Genomic DNA, 25,586 nt, shown 5'->3' on the forward strand with positions numbered 1-25,586 from the left:
TTATATTTTTATGGTAACTAAAGTTATAAACTAATCAATTTAAATCTACAACACCTCACTTTTACTAGCCTATGAGAAACAGACAAAACTCTGGCAGAAGAAATTATCAACATAAAAGCAAAGGAAAAATTAAAGACACTGTCTTCCTGTCTTCCAAATAGTGCTGGGAGATGCAGAAATCACTAAATCACAACTTTTAAAAAGCCACTATACAAAAGCAAACACATTTTACTTGAAATCTAAAATCTGGAATCTCCTTTCAACTATAAGACCTTGGGTCAAGTAACTTAACTCCTCTCTAAATGAAGGAGAGTTTTAGGATTTTAAATGCCTTCCAGATCTCACAATCACAGAAATTACCTTCTATGTATTCTTTCATTCTTCATCAAATACATTTTACATTTTCATTCCCCCCACACCTTTTCCCCTTAGGGAGATAGCACAGGAAGTGGCTCTAAGTGCAGGTTACAGAAGTAACACTCTAGGGTTTGTACAAACCCCACTTAGTTAGGAGCTGGATGATCTCCAACAAGTTATTTCAGTTCCCCAAGCCTGTTTCCTCGTCTATAAAACAGGGGTAATACAAATATCTACCCTCATAAGGTTGCTGTGAAGATTAAAAAGAAAGTGCTTACAACAGTCCTGGCATACAGTAAGAGAGCCAATTAAAGCTAGCTACATTATTGTTTTATTTTGAAGGCTTTTAAGAATGGTTTTACTCCTGGACTTCCCTGGTGGTCCAGTGGTTAAGGCTCTGCACTTCCGCTGCAAGGGGGCGCAGGTTTGATCCCTGGTCAGAGAAGTTCTGCATGCCGCAGCCAAAAAGACAGTTAAAAAAAATGCTATTACTCCTTCCATTAAGTGGATAGATAGTTTACTTAATCCCATTTAGGTTGTTTCTAAATTTTACCTTTTTTAAGTAAAGGGGATATCGACCGACATCTTTGTGCATTAAGCTTTTTCCAAATGTATGGAATTTCCTTAGGATGTACCAAGAACTTACATCACTAGATCAAAAGATATGGATGTTTTAGGGCTTTACAGAGAGGTTGTATAGATGTATACTTCCACCAATAGATATGATAGTGCCCAATTCACTGCACTCATGTCAATCAGCACCGAAAATCATATTTTCATTTCTTATAATTTGATTTAAAATGTTTCTCAATGTTGCTGTAATTTGCATTTCTTTGATTAACTGTAAGGCTGAGAATTTTTTCTGTTTATTATTAAAAATGTTATAAGAACAATCTCATTCAATACAAGTTTTTTTATAAGAAGAAAAAATTATAAAACACATAGAAATAAGGCAATTAAGAAGGGACAGAAGAATAAAGTGTACATTTAGAATGTAAACATGTCAAGTTATTAAACCGAAGGATAATTTGGCACTAAAATTCCTAGCAGCTAAAAGCAAAGAAGAAAATGTTCTGGACTCTGCTTTGGGAGGGTCAAGGTCGGGGGACAGCAGCATTCAATTCCACAAGAAAAGCAAAACTTTTTTAGGTATTGAGGATCTAAAAGATATTTCTTAGCTGGATCTTCATAAAAAGGATACAAAATGACTTAAGGACAGCAATCTCAACAGCAATAAATGACAGAAGGGCTCATTTGCTGTAATTGCATTTCTACCTTACATTTCAAAAATACAAGAAAATTATTCACTAAACATAATTTTGGCACATGAAACTTAGTATTACAGTCATCTCCCAAATTACTACTATACTGTTATCTGCAATTACTGCTTCTTCTAATCTTCCACTTTTATCTTGACAAATCTCTAGCATTGAAGGCTTGATCAAATTGAGACAAGCTTATTTATAATTTCTCAAATTCCTTTATTTTTATATGTGAATCTTGGATATTAACAATATGGCTTAGCTGACATCTACATTCTTCTCAATCACCTTGCTTGCTTTTGTACTTGCAAGAAGAAATAAATTTAGACTCTCAAAAAATATTAGTTTATCTTGCCATAAATGGGTATGAAAAATATAGTTCAGACTGAGTGATTTGATATAAACAATTTTACAATAAAATCTTATCCCATTTTTTAGAAAATATTTGGGTCACTGAATGGCCTTTAGCCATACTGGAATTTATCTGAAACATTTTAACAACCATTTAAAAAAATTATTACCCCAAATTCCTTCACTTTTATTATTATTTTTTAATTTATTTATTTTATTTTTGGCTGCATTGGGTCTTCGCTGCTGCGCGCGGGCTTTTCTCTGGTTGCGCCGAGAGGAGGCTACCCTTCGTTGCAGAGTGCGGGCTTCTCGTGCAGTGGCTTCTCCTGTTGCGGAGCACGGGCTCTAGGCATGCGGGCTTCAGTAGTTGTGGCACGCAGGCTCAGTAATTGTGGCTCGCGGTCTCTAGAGCTCAAGCTCAGTAGCTGTGGCACGTGGGCTTAGTTGCTCCACGGCATGTGGGATCGTCCCAGACCAGGCGGATTCTTAACCACTGCGCCACCAGGGAAGCCCTCCATCACTTTTAGAGTCGAGTCTAGAGCTTCCTAAAGGGTAACACATATACAAAGATCCTCCAAAAAAAAGTTTTGCTTTGCAAGAATATGTTTGGACACCAAGGGGGGAAATCGGGGGGTGGGGAGTGGGGGGGGATGAATTGGGAGACTGAAATTGACATATATACATTAACATGTATAAAATAGATAACTAATAAGAACCTGCTGTATAACACAGGGAACTCTACTTCACTTCGCTGTACAGTAGAAATTAACACAACATTGTAAAACAACTATACCCCAATAAAACAAAAAAAGAATATGTTCCTATTCTTCTCTCTCCCATACTTCTCTAAACTATAGACATTAAAGCTAAAGAATACTGGACACAAAGACCTGTGATCAACATCAGATAATCCTATGTTATAAAATGCTTAAATAAATATTGTAGCAAAATTAATAACGTCACTATCTTTATATGAGTGGGTTCTATATGAGAGGAAAGAGACGTAATAGGAAAAGGTAAAGGATGGCAGAAATGACATTAAGAAACTTCATATACTTATTTCTGAAATTCTGCCTGAAGTCATCACTTATCACAGATTTGGTCATTCATTTTCTTCCCACCCCAGCCCAGGCCATCTTAAAAAATTGTGAAAACAGATAGAACCTTCTTCATCTAATCCATGGCTCCATTTTACAAATGTAGAAATTTTAGCCCAAAGAGATTAACATCACAGAAGTAGACAGTGGCAAAACGGTAGTGGAAACTTCAAAATTTGGACAAGAAATCAAGCATTCTGGCTTCTTATATCATATAGAATAATGCAAACATAGTTAGATGCTACTCTTCCATCTCTCAATCAAGTACCCTAAGTATCTGATGTCAGTGCATTCTTTCTTCCTACTAATGTCATGGAATTTCAATGACTATGAACAAAACTGTGCTTTGTGTTCTCATGACAGCTATGATATGCTTCAGAGACTTTTTAGTGTTTCTAACATTTGATATTTCTTCCTATCACGTCTGTGTTACTTCCTAAAAGATGTTGCTAAAAAACAGCTAGGTACTAAATAATATTAAGATCCCTCTCTTCAGAAAGTGAGGTCCACGAAAAGGAGAGGTTTTTCCTCATTTCATTTTCACTTCCCAGGCCCAAGATATTACTCTAAAGAATATCTTTTTTAAGGACACTATTACTTCCCACACATATTCCACCAATTTAATGTATATCTAGATTAGCAGTTCTCTAATTTTCTTTTTTTTTTTTTAATCTCAGGGCCCCTTTACACTCTTAAAAATTATTGAAGGCACTGTGGTAGGCAAATTTTTAGGATGACCCCAAACAATCCCCACCTCTTGGTATTCGTGTCCTGTGTAGTCCTCTCCCCTTGAGTGTGGGTTGAACCAAGTGATCTGCTTGTAAGAAATAGATTACAAAAAGGATGCGACTGCTACTGTGATTAGGTTACAAAGGCTGTGATTTCTAACACCCCTTTCCTGCCAGCACTCTCTAGCTCTTCTTGTGTGTTTGCTCTGATGAAGCAAGCTGGAGAAGCCCACATGGTAAGGAACTGAGGGCAGCCTCCAGCCAACTGCCTGGAAGGAGCCAAGGCCCTCAGTCCGACTGCCAAGAAGGAACTGAACCTAGCCAATGGCCATGTGAGTGACCTGGGAAGCAGGTCATTCCCCCGCTGAATCTTCAGATGAGATTATGGTTCTGGCCAACACCTTGACTATGGCCTTTTGAGAGAATGAAGCAGAGGACCCAGCTAAGACTGACCAAATTCCTGACCCACGAAAACTCATCCTTTTCCTTTTCATGCTATCCTCTAACCTAAGACGTATTCCCAATCCCAAAGCTGCAGAGCTTATATTCTCATATAGTTCCAGCCTTCAATTCAGCAAGCCTTATACAGGGAGGACCTTTTGCTACCTCAGATGTCCAGTGCTCAGGATTCTCAGAGCCAGGATGAGTAGAAGAACATGGGAAGACACAGTTAGACTCTACTCTGGGTCCGTTATGAAGGGCAGATACAGATAAGAGAGCAAAAGAAGAAACAGTTCTATGTAAGAGCTGCTAACATCTGTATCTTTTACTAGGCCTATCAGTATGCTCATGCTAGTGAGCATGATGCTAATCATAATACATGGGACATGTTAAAATGAAGACTGCCAATCCTGAAATGAATTTAATTCAAGAAAATAGTTTAATAAATATTTACTCAATATCTTCTATGAGCTAAATACTGTGCTAAAATGAGGTACTAAAATTAACAAAACTTGGCTTCTTCAAAACCCTCAAGGACCCCAAAGTCTAATGATTACTTGAGATGGAGAACTTAAGAGAAAAATTAAGCAAAATCTACTTTGCAAAGAATAAAACTTACAGGTAACATTAAACATCGTGTTCATTTTGCTGTTTTGTTTGATATGAATAAATTATTTAGGCTTCCACAATTTACTGCTTATCTACTGACAATATTTTAAAATCAAAGGAGCCTTTTCAAATGTGGATAATCATTTGCTTTCTTTGTTTGTAAATTTGTATGACACATTAAAAGTGTTAGCCCTTGTTCATACTTGCTTTTCTACTATGAGGGTTCCAAGTCATCAAAAGATTTAAAAATAATAAGAAATAACATATAAAATTTTTACAGATCCCAGGGTAGGAAAAAAAAAATCGTGGATTCCATTTTCCAGGCAAAGTGCTCAGCAATCTATGTACATTATCTCATTTAATTCTAAACACAGCTATGTGAGGAAGAATATTTACAGATCATTTCTCAGAGCCCAGGTTTTCTTCAGTGCCTAAAATAATGCCTAGTATATAGTAAGCAATGAAATTTGCTGAAGGAAGAAAGTTATTGGTCATGTATTCAAACCAATTTGTCAGATTCCTGGGCTACTATTCTTAATTACCATGCGATAGAGCCCCAGTTAAAATGTAAAATAGAGCTGGAAATAGACGCAGGTGAACATGTTACACAGTGGCACTAAAGAACAGAGATCCGGTCTCAACTAAGTGACACCTCCTCAAAATTCGACTGAGTCAAATAAAGATAGAATTCATTTTGAGAGACTAAGGACTAAGAGAGAGAAAGAGAATATGCCCATATGTTTGCATATTAATATGTATGATACAGTTTTCTGAATTTTGTCTATAATGTACAGATATAATATTTATCCTATGCAAAAGCGGCCATCATAAATATATTACTATATCTGAAGTATCATTTCACAACAAAACAATTACAATTAGCATAAACTCCTAAAGGTTTTGTACTTTCTGTTACTTTGCTAGTAAAAACAAGTAACAATTCCAAATATGAAAACTTGGGTCCATATAAATTATGGGGCATGAACCCGTGTCCCCTGCATCGGCAGGCGGACTCTAAACCACTGCGCCACCAGGGAAGCCCTGGTTTCTCTTAAAGTGAGATAATGTACTGCTGAATGGCCAAAAATTCTGTTCCACTTCACAATTATATTTCTCATAATAGATTTATAGGTTAACACAAACAGGCATTGTTTCTATTTCTGTCTATTCTGTATTTGGTTAGCAAGAGTCAGTTCTATTGAACTCAATTACCTGTAAGTATGGTAACGAAATCAAGTTACTGACAACCAGGCTGCCAATGAGCGTGCCCATGTGGTATTACCCTTTGAGGTGCTGCCTGAGTAGCCATCTCCCTGAACAAGATCTAACTTCAATGATAAGCACCAACAAATATAATTTCAAACCCAGTGCATATGTATTCTGAAAAGACTTCTTAATAACCTACACTGTGCCCTTAACTCTGTACTAATGTGAACAAAACGGATAAACTTCCTGTCCTCACAGAGCTTATAATCTATACAAAGTTGAGAGAAAGAATATTTATGGAAGATTGCCTAAAGGATATGCAACATCTCCATCCTTCTAATTATTCCAAAATCTCTTCCCCTTTTAAGCCACACTCTGTTTTGAATCCTCCTCATCTCCCACCACGTTAAGTGTCTTTATTAATGATGATGCATCTGGCCTACAGAGAGGCCTTATGAAGTTTGTTGGTGCATGCATAGTAGGACTACTGTAAGGCCACTGTTCACTCCATTACATGGGCTCCTGTTTATAAGGTCTCTGAGGAGCCATTTCCTTCTGAACTTAGTGTCAGGAGTTCTGCTTTTTTAAAACAAAGGTTTGTTCGCTTTCAAATGTTATGAACATAAATTGCCTGGGTTTCTTTTTTTGCACCGTCTACAATGAAGCTTAGAGAAATATTTGTGCCCCACTGAAAGCAAATTTTAGATTTTTATATTAGAATTTTAATTTTATATTTTTATTTTGCATTTCTTGCTACAGTTTATGAATATCTACAAACCACATTAAATTTGGGGGTGGACAAAATGTAACAAATGGATAAAGTCTGCATTAATGCATCATAAGGAAAATGTTTTTAAATTTAATGGATCAGAAAACAAAACCACACGAGAAGTCAAGGGAGATGAAGGATTTCGAGAGTATGATACACAGATTTAAAAAATAAAAACCAGTCAACTCTCAATTAACATGGGGAAGCTGGAAAGGGAAATCAAGAAGGGAAACAGAAGATCAGAGAACATCCCAAATAATTTTTTTATTTATAGAAATTAGATCAATGTAGTTAAAAATGACTTTGTGTAAACTTGAACTTATTATATGGTTCAAGTTACATACAATATTTAGAAATATTTATTATTCCACAGGTATCACTCAAAACAGTAAAAATAAAATAGTCAAAATTGATAAAGAAAACATAAAAATTACTTGATAATGGCCAAAAGGGTACACCTGGAAAAACAAACAGACTGTTATTATAACCTGTTTCTTATCTGAGCTCTTCCTCCCCACCCCCAAATGTTAGGAAAAACCCTATGCATGGCAACAATCTGAGTCTACTGACCTCCAGCTTTCCAATTACCTGGCATAATCTAGGCAGGTGTTTAAACACCACGACATGCCAAGATCATGTTTTTGCTAGATAGCCTCTTTCCTTCAAGGTCACTGTCATCTTTCCTAGCAACCAAGGGACTCTACAATGATGTCACTGCTGTATGTCAACTGGGGTTCACACATAATGTTGAGCCATCTCCACTCAGAAATTAAATTACCTTCCTCCTCATTGCCAGCTTCCTGAAATACCCTGTTCCTCACACCCCAGAAAACTCCAAGCTTGCTGGGAGGTTAGACCCCAGTTCAATCCAGCACTGAAATGATTTTAAGTCCTATCAGTTCCAAGTTCGTAGGTAGTGAATAAATTCCTAGACTTCCCAACCTGCATTATCTTTCCATTCCTTCTTCACCCCTGTCCTCCCAAATATCTGATTAAAAATTAAAATGTCTTGGGCTTCCCTGGTGGCATAGTGGTTGAGAGTCCGCCTGCCGATGCAGGGGACACGGGTTTGTGCCCCGGGCCGGGAAGGTCCCACATGCCGCAGAGCGGCTGGGCCCGTGAGCCACGGCCGCTGGGCCTGCGCGTCCGGAGCCTGTGCTCCACAACGGGAGAGGCCACAACAGTGAGGGGCCTGCGTACCGCAAATAAATAAATAAATAAATAAATAAATAAAATGTCTTAAGAGGAGACAGAGTAAAAAATTAGGCTCACTCTAATTCCCTTCTGTTCAAAGAAACATTTTTGTGCAAAGGCAAGGCATGGCTCTGCTCTCCAGGACCACAGCACCACAGATGACCTGCAACTATTCCCTCTCTATGAATGAACAGCTAATAGACAGATGCCAGTAAAGCATCTGGCTATCAAGGGGGTACATACACCTAGCACCAGGCAGGGGTCAATGAGAGATCACATAGAATATATGTAGATGTTTTTGCTGATCATTTCTCATTCTTTCAAAAATGCACTATTTCTTATAAACTATGGTTAGTCTGCAAACCAGCTGGTTCCAGATAAGTAAGATTTGGTTTGCTGAAGCACTGATAAGTGGATGGGAAATCAGCAATAGATCCAGGGGAAGGAGGGTAAATGCTAATTGTCACATGGAAGAGAACTTTGACACGCTGAATGCTCCATGAAGGCAAGCAGTATGATTGTTACAATCACAAACTTGACAAACAGCACAATGCCTTGCAAATTGTAGGCATTCAATAAATATCTACTATGAATAAACTTGTTAAATGAAACAGATTATTCTGTAAAGTACTACAAAGAGGCTAAATAACTAGCCCAGTGGCTCACAGCCAGTAAGCGGCAAAGCCAGGATTCAAACCCAAGTCTGTCTGGTTCCAGAGCTGCTGCTCTTTTCACTTCATATGTGCTTCCTTTATCAGGAGACTGATTTGCCAAGGATCTCTGGTAGAGTACTTAAAGCCATAGGATAAACATGCTTGTCTTCCTGGAAAGTAAATTTTACTGAAAAGCTGAATAATTTAAAATATTTGATATATAAAACAATCACCAATACATAACGAAAGAGAATAAAGAATTCATAGCTAGGGCTTCCCTGGTGGTGCAGTGGTTGCAAGTCTGCCTGCCGATGCAGGGGACACGGGTTCGTGCCCCGGTCCAGGAAGATCCCACATGCCGTGGAGCGGCTGGGCCCGCAGCCTGCGCATCCGCAGTGGGAGAGGCCACAACAGTGAGAGGCCCGCGTATCGAAAAAAAAAAAAAAAAAAAAAGAATTCATAGCTAATAATTTTAAATTATATGGGCCACCACAGTTTTTCCCAGGCTCTCTCAGGATACAAGTTCATTCTCCTCTGCTATTAAAGGTATATTGCTAGAAAAAAATCTGAGAATCAAAAAAATCACTCAATAAATATTTGTTGAGTATCAAATACATAGCAAGCATGTGTTAAATGTCAGGGATGAAATGTAGTCCCTGAGGCACAGAGATTAAGCTATTATAAAAAAGAGAAACAAGTTAACCCATAACTAAAAGTAGTAACTTAGATGCCAGAATAGGATCTACAGAAACAGAGGAGAGGTATCTAACTCAGACTGTGCATGTTTGGAGGACATGGTGGAGGTTGAGGGAATGTTTAAGTGTTCCCAGGTAGACCCCAGCTCTATTCTCGTCCCTAAACTGCTATTCAAAAGAGGTATGGGAATTAATTGGGGGGGGAGGGTACTCATGGAAAGAGAATATTTAAGAAGTTATACATTTTCATGAAAGAGCCAGAACTAGTGTAATACAACAAGAGAGAGAAATCACTGTTTTATCATTAATCATTAGAGAAATGCAAATCAAAACTACAATGAGGTATCACCTCACACCAGTCAGAATGGCCATCATCAAAAAATCTACAAACAAGAGATGCTGGAGAGGGTGTGGAGAAAAGGGAACCCTCCTGCCCCGTTGGTGGGAATGTATATTGATACAGCCATTATGGAGAACCGTATGGAGGTTCCTTAAAAAACTAAAAATCGAACTACCATACGACCCAGCAATCCCACTACTGGGCATATACCCTGAGAAAACCATAATTCAAAAAGAGTCATGTACCACAATGTTCACTGCAGCTCTAATTACAATAGCCAGGACATGGAAGCAACCTAAGTGTCCATCGACAGATGAATGGATAAAGAATATGTGGCACACATATACAATGGAATATTAGCCATAAAAGAAACAAAACTGAGTTATTTGTAGTGAGGTAGATGGACTTAAGAGACTGTCATACAGAGTGAAGTAAGTCAGAAAGAGAAAAACAAATATCGTATGCTAATACATATATATGGAATCTTAAAAAAAAAAAGGTTATGGAGAACCTAGGGGCAGGACAGGAATAAAGATGCAGATGTAGAGAATGGACTTTAGGACACGGGGAGGAGGAAGGGTAAGCTGGGATGAAGTGAGAGAGTGGAATGGACATATATACACTACCAAATGTAAAACAGATAGCTAGTGGGAAGCAGCCTTATAGCACAGGGAGATCAGCTCAGTGCTTTGTGACCACCTAGAGGGGTGGGATGGGAGGGTGGGAGGGAGGGAGATGCAAGAGGGAGGAGATATGGGGATGTATGTATATGTATATCTGATTCACTTTGTTATAAAGGAGAAACTAACACACCACTGTAAAGCAATTATACTCCAATAAAGATGTTTAAAAAAAAGCGATAATGCATAATAAAATTTCCTATAATATAAAAAATAAGTAAATCAGTTTTACATTACATTTGAAAAATATACAGAAAAAATGTAATAAGATGTTCGACTTATAGCAAAACATGAAAATTAAAACAATGTTTCATCTATCAACATATCAAAAATTTAAGAGACACTGCAGGGAAATTGATACTATTAAATATTGTACATAAAATATGTAGTATAGGTAAAAATATAGAATGGTACCTCTCTCAAGCGCAATATGACATGTACAAAATTTTTAAGTGTGTAATTTTTTTATGCTACAATTCTATTCCTAATGATTTATCTTTAAAAAAACAAAACACTGTATCTACAACTATGGAAAAAATCTAACATACACCAAAAAAGAACAAGTAAATAGATTGGTCCATCAATACAATAATGTGTAACCATTAAAAAGGATAAGGTAAGATGTGGAAGGATATTTGTGAAAAATTATTAGGTAAAAAGGCAGGTTAGGTTAGTTTTTGAAGAACTGAAACCTGCAGACATGTCAATATTTTCCAGTTTTATAAGACAAGGTGAAAACTGCCCCTCCACTGACTTCACTGGGCCTCTTTGACTAACCTAAGACGACTCAACCTTGATCAGCTACAGCCACTGTGAATAATAATTCAACGATCATGTTATCGTTTGTTATTTATGCCACTAGAAGTCACTCAACTAAATGAAGTTCAAAGATCTTAAAAAAAAAAAAAGGTTAGCCTTGAAATTACCCAGAGGTTGTACCTAGCAAATAAAAAGGATTGTTTATTTACCTGGGTAAATCTTAAAGAATAGGGAACCATGTTTTAAAAAAAAAAAAAAAGTAGGATGTACACTGACTCCTTTTTTTTTCATCTATCTATTTATTTATTTATTTATGGCTGTGTTGGGTCTTCGTTGCTGCACGCGGGCTTTCTCTAGTTGCGGTGAATGGGGGCTACTCTTCGTTGTGGTGCACAGGCTTCTCATTGCAGTGGCTTCTCTTGTTGCAGAGCATGGGCTCTAGGTATGCGGGCTTCAGTAGCTGTGGTGCATGGGCTCAGTAGTTGTGGTTCGTGGGCTCTAGAGCACAGAGTTCTGGTGCACGGGTTTAGCTGCCCCACAGCAGGTGGGATCTTCCTGGGCCAGGGCTCGAACCCCTGTCCCCTGCATTGGCAGGGGGATTCTAAACCACTGCACCACCAGGGAAGTCCCTCCTTTTTAAATTATGTACACATACATGAGAGGGGCAGGCACACCTGGGGTATGAGCATGGATGTGGATGCACTGTGCATCTAATTAGGGTACATGGGTCTGCACACCCACAGGAGCATTCCAGGAAGGGGTTCAATCACTGAACCAGCACCATACTGGGTCTTATAGCAGGACGGAACTATTAAGATGTGATTCCAGCATCATGGAACTGGCAGTGGCTCTGAAACTACAGTCTAATCCTCTGAAATCACACCATGATTTCTTCCAGGAATACTCATCAAATTGTTAAATTGTCTTCTCAGGCTTTTGTGATGTTTACAATGTCTCTCATAACATTGGAGGATTTTCACCAATTCCTTCCTAACTAACAGTAATTGGCATATGAGTTAATATATATTACAGTCTGCCAAAACAGCCTTCTTGGCTGACTGCGTGAAGAAGCACTCAAGAGGGAAGGACCTCTGCACTGTGGTGTAAAGAAAAATGGTTCAGACACAAACACTGTCACAATAAACAGGGTGATACGGGGAAGGATTAAACAGGGTATATATGATAGGGAATACCAATACCATTAAATGACTAACTTATCAGAAACGATAATCAACTGCCAGGTTTCTTCAACTGAAAGCTGGCTTAATTACAGCTTGGTGGGGGGAAGGGGAGTAGTAAACAAATCCCCAGTACTTGCCAGAGTATCAATTTTCAGGCACAACTCATTTGAGAAACATTAAAATATTTTACACATGTCTTAATTTCCTATCTAGCCAACAACAAAAAAATAAATGATGCCCCAAATGAAAATTATCTGGATGTTAACATTGGCAAGTAGCTTCAGTTTAAAATATAATTCCAAAAAGTTCAGGATTTATGGATTACCAGAATCAGCAATCTATATACCAACAGCTTCAAAATATTTTTATAATCAACAACTGGATATGCTTGAAAGCTAGGTTAACATTAGATCTGCTAATCAACTGTCCATCTCCCCAAACTGCAAGATAGAGATGAGTGCACCACTGATTCTAGACCACACAGTCTGGAACTGGGAACTGCATAAGAGCACTAAGGATAAACTCAGAAATAGCTGCTAAGTAGTTCATCATTCAACTTGACTGGAAGCAGGAGTTAATGCTTAAGAGCATAGTAATGCTCTTAATTGCATACAGCTATACCAAATAGGTCAGAGACCTAGGTGTACCACTTAGCCTCTTTACACTGTAGTTTTCTCACCTGAAAGATGAAGAGGATGACACCTGTACGCACTTCATGGGGTCACTGTGAAGATTAATATGAAAATGCATGTAAAGCTTAGTAACTGGCACAAAGACTTGGTAAACATTATTTATTACTGTTATCACTAGAAATTAATACATTTGTTAGAAGTTATGGAATCTCTTCCACAAATTTTGCCTGTGTATTTATTTGGCCACTAAAAAAGGACAAAGATCATGAAAATAGCCTCATAATTTGGAAATCATCTTCAGCTCTTCAGCTAAATCTTACTCTTCCTGGACCAGCCAGGCCGAACTTCAGTTCCTTTAAAGTGCTGCATTTTCACTGTTTCAAGAATTATGTATATGTTGCTCCCTCTGCAACATTTTCAACCCCACTTCCTACTCCCAGACTTGAACTGTTAACTTTCAGTCACCCTTCATGTCTCAGTGTAAACACTGCTTCCTCAGAAGCCCTTCCTAAATCCTTTTGTCCAGATTAGGTGTCCCTATCTTATGCTTATGTCCCTATCTTATTCAGAGTATTCTGAATCTCCCATATTTTACTCAATTAACTGTGAACAGTGCTATTTAATGTATGACTTGCCCAACATGCTGTGAGCTTTGAGAGGACAGAGACAGTATCTGTCTTATTCACTACTCTTTCTCCAGTGCTGGGTGCATGGCAAGGAACAGAAGAAAGCTCTATATTTATTGAATTAAATGAATGCAGAAGGACCAGTCAGGTTGGTTAATTATAATCCAGTTCATGCTCACATATTACAGTTCCTGATTAGCTTACTGTTCTTGTTCATTCACATTCTAGTAAGATGTTTCAAGTTTAAATCTAAATACTACCATTTCAGACTCCCCATATGTTTTAGCTCTGCTGCTGAGTTAGGATCAAGCCTATCATGTTCTGTATTCTTAATATGTCTATTAAAATGGTATTCAGATGGAAGCCAAGCTACTCAAAGTATCTGTTGTGTTTACTGGTTTTCACCCAAAAACATGTTTTGAAGAATGCCACAGCTTAAAAAGAAAAACAAAGTATGAAAATAAAACATAATTTGTCAATTTAGAATCCTATGGGCCAGAAAAGTTAAGTGATTTGTTCAACATCATAAAGCTAGATAATGCTACAAACAGAATAAGGATCCAAGTTTCCTAGTTCTCTGTTTGTCTTTCCACTATGGAGCCTTTATGGTGCACTGAGAACCCAGCTGAAGATACTGTAAGCAATAATCTTGAAATGCAACAAGCAATCATTCAATGCTACTAAATCATTTTTTACAAACTTTTTAAAACTATGGATGACCAGACCTCTACTTCTATTAGAAACTCAGGTGGTAAGGTCTGGGCCTCTGCATGCTGAAAACGTTCCATGGACAAGTCTTATCCCAGCAAAGATTGAGAACCCCTAATTTAATCAATCAAGCATCATTTGCTAAATGTCTACTCTGTCCCTGGCAGTGTGTTCCTGCTCTCATGGCTCTTAGAAGGAGACAAGATTTACTTATATAACTCAATTAGAGAAAAAAATAAGACTGTGTATAATGAAGTGCTGAATTAGCTAAATGAACACAAATTAAGTGCTAAATTCAGACAAAGTAGGACAGAAGCACAGGCTTGGGAGACCAGCTATTTGTGGAGATAGACTAAACGACGGATAGGTCCCGTATGATAAATAAGGATAACTGTTTCCAAACAGTGCACCCAGCAGGAGTCCTAAGGATCCTGTGGAAGGGTCTTAAGGGCCACTGTGGAGAGTAGAGGGAGGATGCTTTCACTGCCCCTGTGCCCATCTCAGTCAGAACAGCTCCACTCTTACCTTTTAACATTAAGCTTCTGCCTAAAATTCATTTTGAAAAGAACTCCAATGGCCTTTTGTTTGAAAACTCTCATATTTACAAATGTAAAAGAAGAAGAAGAAAAAATCAGTGGTGAAGTAATTTGTCCCAGTCACCTGGGGGAACCCAGGTCTCCCAACTCCCAGTGCCATTTTCACTATACCACACCACATACCATGACATTCCAAGGGAGGGGACAGTGTGAGCATGTGAGCAAAGGTTCTCCCAGAGCATCCCAAACACCAGACTGACCAAAACAGTGGGCTTACTTTCAGGTCATATGATAGAACTGTGAAGGGGGGAGGAGAGGAGAGCCCACGCTTCAGAATAAATATAGCCACCCTCCCAGAACAGCTCTTCAACACAAAGTTTTATGGCGATTTTTAAAAAACTTAAAACCTGATAAAAGAAACTGTTTGTGGTGGGCCTATAAGGGGACTTCCTGGTGGAATTGTTGAGTCATGCTATTTAAGGAAGTAGTAAAAGATAAGAATGCATAGGCAGGGATGGGGGTGAGATAACAGAATGCCCTGAAATCAAGGACAAGTTTATGTTTGCCAAAATGCAATACCTCCACTGTGTAGTTTTCAAAGAGTATTGGGGTGTACCTCCCTCTCCCCAGGTGCTGGTTGCACATGGAAATGTACAACCTGCAGTATGTTGTCCCACAGAATCAATCTAAAAGCTAAAGCTTCTCCCTCTCTACAGCAGCACAAGTAATAAAATTGCTGATTTTACTCTTGCGCTCATGTAAGAAAAACTATTACAGTACTTTAAAAATGCTTCTGCTATCAATTTGTTATTCCCCACAGCATCCCTCTAACAATGGTATTATCACCATCTTATTGTTGAAACAACTATAGAAGCCAGTGTCAAAGCCAAAATGAGATGCCTAGAATTTACAATGTTCAGACTCAATGCTCAGTCCACACTCAAAGTGGCATGAGCATAAATCTCAATCCTATTATTTGTATGTTTATCACACATTTATTTCAGTAAAACTTTCTTGATTTTCACAATAAATTTGCAACCTCATAAGAGCCACCCAATCATGTCTCAAACGACAGGTCTACAATTGAATTCATCGCCTATTCCCCCAAACGGCTCCCTCTTCCAACTCCCCTACTTCTGTTCATGGCACTGCTTTTGATAATCTAAACTCAAAACCCTGCTATCCTCTTTGACTCTAATTAGCTGCTAAACCCTTTAAGGACTTTGATTATGGCTCTTCGGTCCAGAACAAAAAACTTCAATGATTCCTTACTGCCAAGCAAATGAAATCCAAACTCCTGCAACACCAACCCACAGCATTCAGAGCTCTCCAGAACAGAGTCCCAACCTGCCTTCCACCACTCTCCAATATGCAGCCTCAGTAATTAGCTAACCTGGAAGTCTTGCTATTCCCCAAACACGTTCTGTGCTCATTAAGCACATGACCTTGGGAAAGTCACTTAATCTGGGCTTCATCTTACTCAAAAATAAAATGGGCATAATAATATTTCCTGAAAGGAGCAAATGAGTTAATGAAAATGAGAGTGCTGCTATAAATTTCAAGGTACTATAAAAATACAGACAGTATCATTATGTCATGGTTACAGTAATTTTATTGTATTTATACCTGCCTTGCTCCAGAAAGGATATAACGTAGCCCACATAAAACACAAAATAACAGGAGTTTAAAGATGGAAGCAATAAAACAAATGCAAAACTAAACATTAAGGACCTAAAATGGAACTGGGAATGAGGCTAAGAAAAATTATGGATACCATAATTGCCTATCTAAACTTTCAGATTAATCATTTGGTCTGAACACTGTAGTTTGATTTGAAAAGGAAATAAAGTTAATTAGTTCAGTGTCCAGAAGACTAAAAACAAAACCACTGGTCAGAAATAAGAGAGTTCTTACTGTAAAGACTAGGCAAGAATTTCTCCCAAAGGTCCTTATTCTGTGTGATGTAACTGGACAACATTCTCAACATCCTTACTATGGATTATCTATTTTCATTACATCATTGTTAGAGTGAAAGCCTCTTCAGGTCCGGTAATTGTCTTATTATGTTTGTATCTCTATAGCTTAAAGCAATTAGTCAACAAACCACATACCTTAATTTTTATAGACTGGTTTCCATGGATCCAATCTCTCCCTTCCTATTTCAAATCAACTTGCACACCACCATGTTAATCCTGGAACACTGACCGCTTTTGTCATAGGATTCCTTACTTCAAAAACCTCCAATGGCCTCCCTGCACATAGAATACCTCATTTTTTACGTATACAGCACAATCTTGAATACAACCTCCCCGGCAATGTCTTTCCATTCCTCTAAATTCTTTTCACCCTTTTAAATTCAGCTTAAAAATCTCACCTTCTACTAAAAGTCTGCTCTGACTAGCAGCAATGTGGTAGAGGGAGAGATGGGGGCATGGGGAGGAGGAGACTAGAAAGTCTGAAGTCTTGTGTTCTCATCCATTACTCAATAGTGAAGAGACTGTGGGCAAGTCACTAAACCGCCTGAGAATAATGCCTCCTCATCTGTAAAGGTTTTAGGATAGATTGTATCTAAATTACCTTCCAGCTACAACAGTTCTAGGATGCTTTGGTTCCTACACACTTGGGCACACTTTGATTTCTACTCTGATCATTATTATCTATTATATATTTTAATATGTAATTACAATTATCCCTTGGTAACCACAGGTGATTGGTTCCAGAATCTTCAAGGATACCAAAACCCAGGGATGCTCATGTTCCTTATATAAGAGGGTGTCTTATTTGCATATAACTTATGCCCATCCTCTTACATACTTTAAATCATCTCTAGATTAGTTATAATACTGAATACAATGTAAATGCTAAGTAAATAGTTGCCAGGTACAACAAATTCAAGCTTTGCTTTTTGGAGCTTTCTGGAATATTTCTTTCCAATATTTTCAATCTGCAGTTGGTTGAATTCACGGATACCAAACTCACCAATATGGAGGGCCAACTGTATATAGATTGCTTCAAAATTTTTCCCTTTTAAGTAAATGCCACAGCAGAGTCTTCCACAGCAAAGTCTTATATTCCCTTGTTAGCCCCAAAGACAGCTGGCATAGGGACCAGGTACAAAGCAGCAGATAGTTTTTTGCAAGCTAAGAAATGTTTAAATAATTATTTTTAAAAGGTTGATTAAAATATACTTGCCTACTGCAGTATGAATCAGCAAAAAAACCCAGCATTTTTTTCACTAAGCAGACTATTAAAATAAGTATACTAAAACAAGAAAATAGCTAAGTCACTTTTCTCTAAAAAATATATTCACTCTGCAGATTAGGAAGCTAGTCAGTACAACTCCGTTTCTTGAGGGAATGACCACGTGTTAAAAACAATTGAGCTGTTTTGGGTTTTTTTTTTTTTGGCATGTGGGATCTTAGTTCCCTAACCAGGGATCAAACCCTCGCCCCCTGCCTTGGAAGCTCAGAGTCTCAACCACTGGACGGCCAGGGAAGTCCCAAAAACAATTGAGCTGTTTAATATACACAACAAAATGTTCACTTCCTAGCCATTCCTGTTTATACCTTCTATTGCAATGAGAAAGCTCACCAGTCCAAAGAAAAAAAGCCCTACCCATAATTTGTCTTATTTTACCAACTTAATGATTTAACTTTATACACTAGAGCTATGACTCCAACATAAAAAACCAATAAAGTTACACAGAGCATTATGAAATAAATCATGTGACAAATTAAACTGTACTTGCAAGGACTTTCAATAGCACAGGCTGAGTAAATCTACTACCAACATTCACACTGAGCTAAGTTTGGTGCTTCACATTGTCATTTTAAAAATTAATATTATGTATCCCCTTCTGGATGAATATCTAGTTTCCTGGATAGTACTTTTTTTTAAAGAATCTGAAAAATCTAGAGGCTTGCTGATTTTTCTTTTGCTCATTGCTAGGCCTGTCTGCAAAATCTAGGCAACACTGAAAACTTGAGTATTTGCTTAACTGGGGAAAAAAAACAAAAACAAAGGTGTTTTATCAGTCACTGAGTACAAATATCTTATCAGTGCTCAATAAATTAATATCCTGCGGTAAAAACACAGAACTCTATAAACAACATGTATTATATGTAAAGAGCTTCTTCACATCAGAGGTTCTGAAACTCAAGACAATTCTCATATTCCAAATTCTAAATATACTGTACATGGATCAGTAAGTCAAGCACTGGCTCCACTCATGCTATTTTTATTTCCATTGCTATTACCGCCGAAAGAGTTTATAAGGGCTCATTGCCAGTTTAGAACACAGTCAGAAATATTTCAGTACAAAATAAAACCAATTTATTCCTAAGAAGAAATATAAATCTACTAAGTTATTCAACTATCTTTATTTACAAAATGTCAACAATGTGCAAAAACGTTCAGCAAAAGAAGATGGATAAGTAATCTGTGAACCATAATTATTACCTCTTTCAACCCTGATTTCACTCAAAAAGATATTTTTAAGCAACACAATCAGGATAAGAATTAAGCAAAATTCTGGCCCAAAGAGTTCCCTATAAAGAGGAAAAGGACAAAAGGATTCATTTAGGAGGGATACAGAAACTCAAGGCAGATGTATAACAATCAAATTCACACTCTAATACCTAATATTAGATTTCCTTGAGAAATAAGTAATAAACATGTTTGCTCAGGCATTTAACATTAAAGGAGGCAAAAGAAACAAGAACATGAGTGGCCAAAAAGAGACATGTTTTGTCTGTGACTTGTTCTGCAAACAATAATTATTTGAATAGTTCTAAATACAATCATTTCCATTAGGAAAACACATTCCTGCTTAAAATTAGGCTTCATAGTAAGTCTTTACTAATCACAAAAACTGTAACTGAACCAACACCTGTATAAAAGCAAATTAATGACAGTCATACACCAGTATTTTAAAAGAAAATTAATTTTAATAGTGCTTCAAAGAAGACTAAAGCTGTGGGCTTTCAACATTAAAAACAAAACAAAAATAACTGATAACATTAAGGCAATCACTACTACATTATATTATAGTCCTCCTAGTACAAAGGAACACACATTCATGAAAGTGAGAGACCAATTTTAAAAACACAACTTAAACACACAAACCCACACACCTAAACTCAAGATCAAGCAATACAGATTCAAGAAATTTTAAATGTTTCATTTTTAATGGAAAATACTTATGAAAGGCAACATTCAAATTTCCAGTTCTGTCATTTTAGAACCACCTGCTTAAGATATTCAAGGCTCCTTTAAACATCTTTGGTGGCTTTATAAGAGCAATTTAACATTGAGTCCTAAACTTATTCCAAAATCCACTGACCAGATGAATAACAGATTAACAATTACTTCAACCTACGCAGCAATGAAACACATTTTATTCCTTCTTCTTTATACTGCCTATCGAAGCAGAGACTAGTGAATTTAAAATATGGCAGAATACGACACCATTTAAACCTGAATAATAGTCGCTATTTGTTTTTTCCTTGACTACTGGGATTTTTGACAATGACAAAATGAAAGGAATTAGAAATTAGTTTGGGGCCAAGGTTGAAAATTACTTGGAACAGTAATGGCTTGGAAGAACGGTCCTTTTAGAAATTAAAAATATTTGGTCAGCTGTCACATAAATTTTCAAGACCTGAATTCATAAGTACCATTATAATTACTAGATGGGGCAAGTTAAGAAGGAAGTAACAGTGGGTTTTCTGAAAACTTGTGGGAAGCCACCTGACAGATACAAAAGGAGACAGGCAGGTTATAAACTTATGAAGGCTCAAAAGTAACCTAAAATACTCTATCAAGCTTGGCTCAAAAGTTAGAGTTAGGAATAAGTCACAGCAATTCTACCACATTCCCAGGACATTTTAATCATCACTTTAAGATAAACTAGTTAAAAATATGATGGAAAATGTCTGACAGGAAAATCTAATAGGTCAAAAATCATATGTGGAATCACTATCTCACAGTGGAACAATTTTAAAAATCACTAATCAATCAAAATAAAATGCACAACTTGTCTAGACTAAATTAAGACAATCCAAAAAGAATTCTGAATTATTTTTTTAAAAAACTGTTTGCAAAGCACAGGCTTTACTGTAAGTATTTTACCTTATTTTAAACACTATAATTTCAACGTAACAGAACATATAGTCCTCATCCTCGTCAAGTTCACTTTACTCATTGAAATAGCTACTAAGGCCAATATGATCTCTCCTTTATCCCAGGCTATGCTCTGATTAAATCAAGAAACACAGCTTCCTACCGGGGTTTGGGGGATTACAAAGAACCTATCTAAAGCATGCTCATGGATCACTTCTGTGATTATACTTATTTAAAACCATAGTCTCCAAATGAGAATTTGAGGAAATGAATTTTTACAATAGCATGGAAAGCAAACCAAACTATAAGGCCAGTTAACAATAGTCATCCTTTCCTGTATCACAAAAACTGTAAGAAAGAAATTTTGTTTGTAAGAGGCAACGTACATTTTATCATCTTGGATAAAATATCTACAGCCTTGGTAGTGGTTAAATTGCAGCTATAAAGGAAATTGTCCTGAGATAAATGGTTTCCCTATGAGAAGGTTTCACTGCTACACTTCACCTCGGGACAATAAATCAAATTAGCTGCACCTTGTCCTCTGTTCAATGACATCATCAGTTTGACCACATCTTGGGAATTGGGTGCAAAAACATATGCTATTGAAGGCATGAAATCATATTACTGTTTTTTTGTCTATCCAACCTCATGCTTCAGGTCTCTGAAGCAGTTATTCACCTGAACATTCTCATGAAAGCTACAGATTTTTTTTTTCCCTGCTGCATTCAGGGCCAGCATACTGAAGGTAAAAGAATAGTAAGAACTGGTTATTTGAAACTGGCTTGCTTTTAGCCCATCAAATCTAGAATTTTGTTGCCAATTAAACTGAAGACTAATGTCTCACAAAATATGTATCTCGCAACTGACCATCAAGTGCCTTAACATAATTTCAAAGACTAAACACATTGGTGTTAAACAACACTTCTCTGATACTTTACTAGCCAGGGTTAAAAATCCACCAATGAGAAGCAACACCATGTTTTTAAAAAACACATCAGAACTATACAAAATAAAAAAGAAAGAAAACTTTACCGAGGGAAAGTCCCCAAATCAAAATTACTATTCCTTTAAATAGCAAAAGTTTATCTGCCTTTCACAGACCAAATGTCCTAAGTCTACATAAAACATAAAATCAATCCTCGCAACTTAAAGAAAGAGGGGTCCGTGTGCTGGGAGGGGAGTAAGTTCCAAGATCAGGGTAGACACAGTGCCTGTGTTTATTCTTCTATTTTCACTCATTTAACCATGACACACTCAAAAAAAAAATAATAATAACCCCATTTCTGTTTTCAGGAGTGCTACAATTAAAATAAGCAAGTCTATGACAGTGATAGCACAAAATTAATATCTGCCCATTTTAAATTAGAATGAAGAGGCTGAAAAGGGAAGGCAGCACTGAGGAATTTTGAAAGTGCTGTTAATTGGAATTTCTAAAATACCTACCTATTCTACAACTCCTAGAAAAAAACTACTGGTTTCTACAAATCCTGCAGACCTTTACAAAGCCTGAAGGTGTTTAACTTAGGGGTAGGAGTCAAGGGGCAGGGGTGAACTAGCCCCAGAACAAAGTGATTTATTTGTATTAAACCAAAATAGGTTTCATTCGCCTCTGAAAATGAGAAGTCATGGATTTTTTTTTTCTTAGGCCCAATATTACAGCAAACTGTAAGAAAGTCTTTTTAAGAGAAAACAAAACACGACAGAGCTGATGCTTAGCTCGGAGCTGTCTGAACTCTGCTAAGGCCCCAAGAGGGTTTGTTTTGCCCGCGGAGTAGGGGTATGTGTGTGGAAGTCGGTGGGGGGGAGAGAGTCATTTTGGTTATTAGTAAATAAATCAAGCGGCAGAGAACATGAGGCCTAGGCCACTGCTAGAGGAGCCAAGGCCTAGCTCTCCCCTTTCTCTTCCCAGCACAGCCTGGGTTTGATCTCAGAGCCCTGTGGATTGCCAAGGAAAAAAAAAAAAGAATCATATCGAACCACAAAAGCACATGGGGCGAATGTAAAATATAAACACGGCGTTGGGCTGTGAGTGGCTGTTATTAAAGGTCTGAATTACTAAACATGAGAGGCGGGGAAAGCCAGGCGGCCATTTCAATAATATAAACCTCCCCGAATTAGACATTATTCAAATGAGAGAGGTTCAGCTAACCAGAGAATCGAGAGGACCCAGCACCCAGCAAGAAAACAGGAGTACAGAACCAGGGAGGGGGACCCCCGCCCCTACCCAACTCCCAACCGGAGAGGGGAAACGAAGAATGTTATCAACTTGTCAGCCCAGCCGGCTCTGGGGCAGGGGCAGGAGGGCAGCGTTTTACATCCGAGTTCCTGGGAGGCCTGCGGGCACTTCTGGGGCCTGGGAGCGAGAGGCCCTCGAGGGCCCCGGGCCCCGTCGGTCCGGGTCAAGCGCAGAAGCGGAGGGGGGGGGGCGGGAAGGGGCAGGGGGAGACAGAGATCAGACCGCGCCAGGCACCTTCAGCCCAACTCCCTCGGGAATCCACGGCCGCCCGGGGACAGGGGGCTTTCTCAGGACCCACTGAGACCCCTGACCGCTGGCCCGGAGCACATGGGGCGGCCCGGCAGGGCCTGCCCCTCGGAGGGCAACTTTCCCCAAGGGCCGCTTTCAACCCAGTCCGCCCCCAAGGGGGAGAAGCGGACCCCTGCGCGGGCTCCCCACCCCCTCCGCCCCGAGGCCACCTCGCAGCGCCCGCGACCGCTCACCCCTACCCACCTACAGCGCAGGCCTGGCTCGGGTCAGGCCGCTACACTGGAGATAAGTGGGGCGCGGCCGAGGTGCCCGAGTCCGTGACCCCCGGGCTCAGCCCAGCTCGGACCCCGGTGCGGCGGCGGGGCTCGGGCGCCGGCAGGGCGCTCTCCACAGGCGCACCCCCGGCCGCCCTCCAGGCCGCCCCCCGCGGTAGGCAGCGCCCCCCCGCCCCGGCCCGCTCCCGGGGGGAGGACGCGTGCGGCTGTCCGGCCGCCGGGGTCCGCTTCGGCCCCGCCGCCTCCCCGGCATTGTGCTCACCGCCACCTCCATTCCCCTCCACGCCCCCCCCAGCCCGCGCCCGCCCGGCCCGGGTCGCCCGCCCGCGCCCCGCCGCGCCCCGCCGCGCCCCGTCGACCCAGCAGCTATGAATATGTAAAATGTCTTTATTGTCCTCTCCCTCTGCCCCGGCCCCGCGGCCCCGCCGCGGACCCGCTCGGGTTCGGGCTCGGCGGCGAGGAGGAGGAGGAGGCGGAGGCGGCGGCGGCGGCGGCCGGCTGAGGAGGAGGGCCGGTGCCGGCGGGCGGGCGAGCCGGCAGCGGGGTGGGCTGGGGCAGGAGGAGCGCGGTGGATTGCAGCCCCCTTTGCCCCTTGTCTTCCCCCTCCGCCTGGCCTCTCCGAGCCTCTTTCCCCCTCCGTTCGGCGCCCGGCGGGGGTTCCGTGCTCCCCGGCCCCCCATCTCCCCGCCGTTAATTATAATAATCCTGAGTACTAATAAATTATGCTAAGTCGCGGGGGGGGGCAGCGGGAGCCGGGGTTGAGTATGAATATGAATATGTAAAATGCTGTAATGATTACCTGCTGCTGCTGCCGCCGCGGCTGAACTCTCATCTTGACTCGCTGCTCCTCCGTCCGCCATTTTGAATATTTTAACCAAAATCGCCCGGTCGATAAACCCTCCCTCGCTCCGGCTCCCCTCCCCCCTCCCGCCCTCCATGCCTCCTCCCTCCTCTCCGCTCCCTCCCGCTCCCTCCTCTCCCCGGGCGCGCGCCAGGGGGCGCGCGAGGCCGTCCCCTTGGAAGAGCCCCACCCCTTCGGGCGCTCTGCGCACGCGCCCCCTGGCCGCTGTGGCTCTTCAGTAGCTAAAGCGCCCTCAACCTGCCAGTCACCCCTTCGCTTCTTTTTTCCTTCTGAGCTCTGCACATGCGCGACTTTCTCCGCGCGCCTGAAAGGCAGTCCGCGCTTGCGCTACTTCCCCTTGGCTGCCTCGCGTTGCGTAATCTGTGAAGGGTAGTACAGGGAGCACTTGTGCCTTGTTACTATCATCCCTACTCCTCCCGCCTCACTCCCCTCCCAGTTTTACTCAGGTTTCCCCCAGTGGCATTCTAAAAGAAGCGCAGGGGACACAGCGGCCAAGAGGGTGGAGAAGCGTGGAGTATCGGTGGGCGAACCAGCCCGCGTCCTCTACGCTGCGCACTTCTAAGGCTTTCCGCGCTGTTGAAACACTGACAACAAAGGAGGGGCCGTTCCCCTCTAGGTAATTTCCGGCCCTGTGGGCAGGTAGGGGCGGAAACGCCTTCCGCGGGGAGCCGGGCTGGAGGCACCTGCTGGGCCACGCGCGAGCAGCCCGCTTTAAATTTGAATCCGAACTAGTCCCCGCCCCCAGCCCTGCGAATGCTGGAGATCCGGCCCCGCTAACGCAAGGGGGAGTGTCCTGTGGTGGTTTTAATTAGCCCCAAATCAGTTCTGCTCTATTTGTGTCCAACACCCGGCTGGCTTCCTTGCTAGCTGGGAGTTTTATTAAGTCGCTAGTTCCCGCCCCTACCCTTGTTTCACGCTCCTCGATCGCCGCTCACCGGATCGAAAGAAATAGCCCACCCCCCGGTCTATGGATAGGCATTCTCCCTTTCCTTTCGCTTAGGAACATCTTTTAAAACCTAG

The 25,586-nt window shown here is 40.3% G+C and overlaps 1 protein-coding gene across 3 annotated transcripts in view; it reads right to left on the minus strand.

The window, feature by feature from the left end:
• POU2F1 (POU class 2 homeobox 1) overlaps positions 1 to 24,555 on the minus strand; it is a 184,092-nt gene extending 159,537 nt beyond the window's left edge. For all 3 annotated transcript variants that reach the window (XR_009531235.1, XM_060091317.1, XM_060091315.1), the window contains exon 1: positions 24,504 to 24,555. The gene's annotated coding sequence lies outside the window, so the exon portion shown is untranslated. The remainder of the gene's footprint in view (positions 1 to 24,503) is intronic.
• Between the last annotated feature and the right edge of the window lie 1,031 nt (positions 24,556 to 25,586).

Source organism: Mesoplodon densirostris, chromosome 2 (assembly GCF_025265405.1).
Source record: "Mesoplodon densirostris isolate mMesDen1 chromosome 2, mMesDen1 primary haplotype, whole genome shotgun sequence".
Lineage (NCBI taxonomy): Eukaryota > Metazoa > Chordata > Mammalia > Artiodactyla > Ziphiidae > Mesoplodon > Mesoplodon densirostris.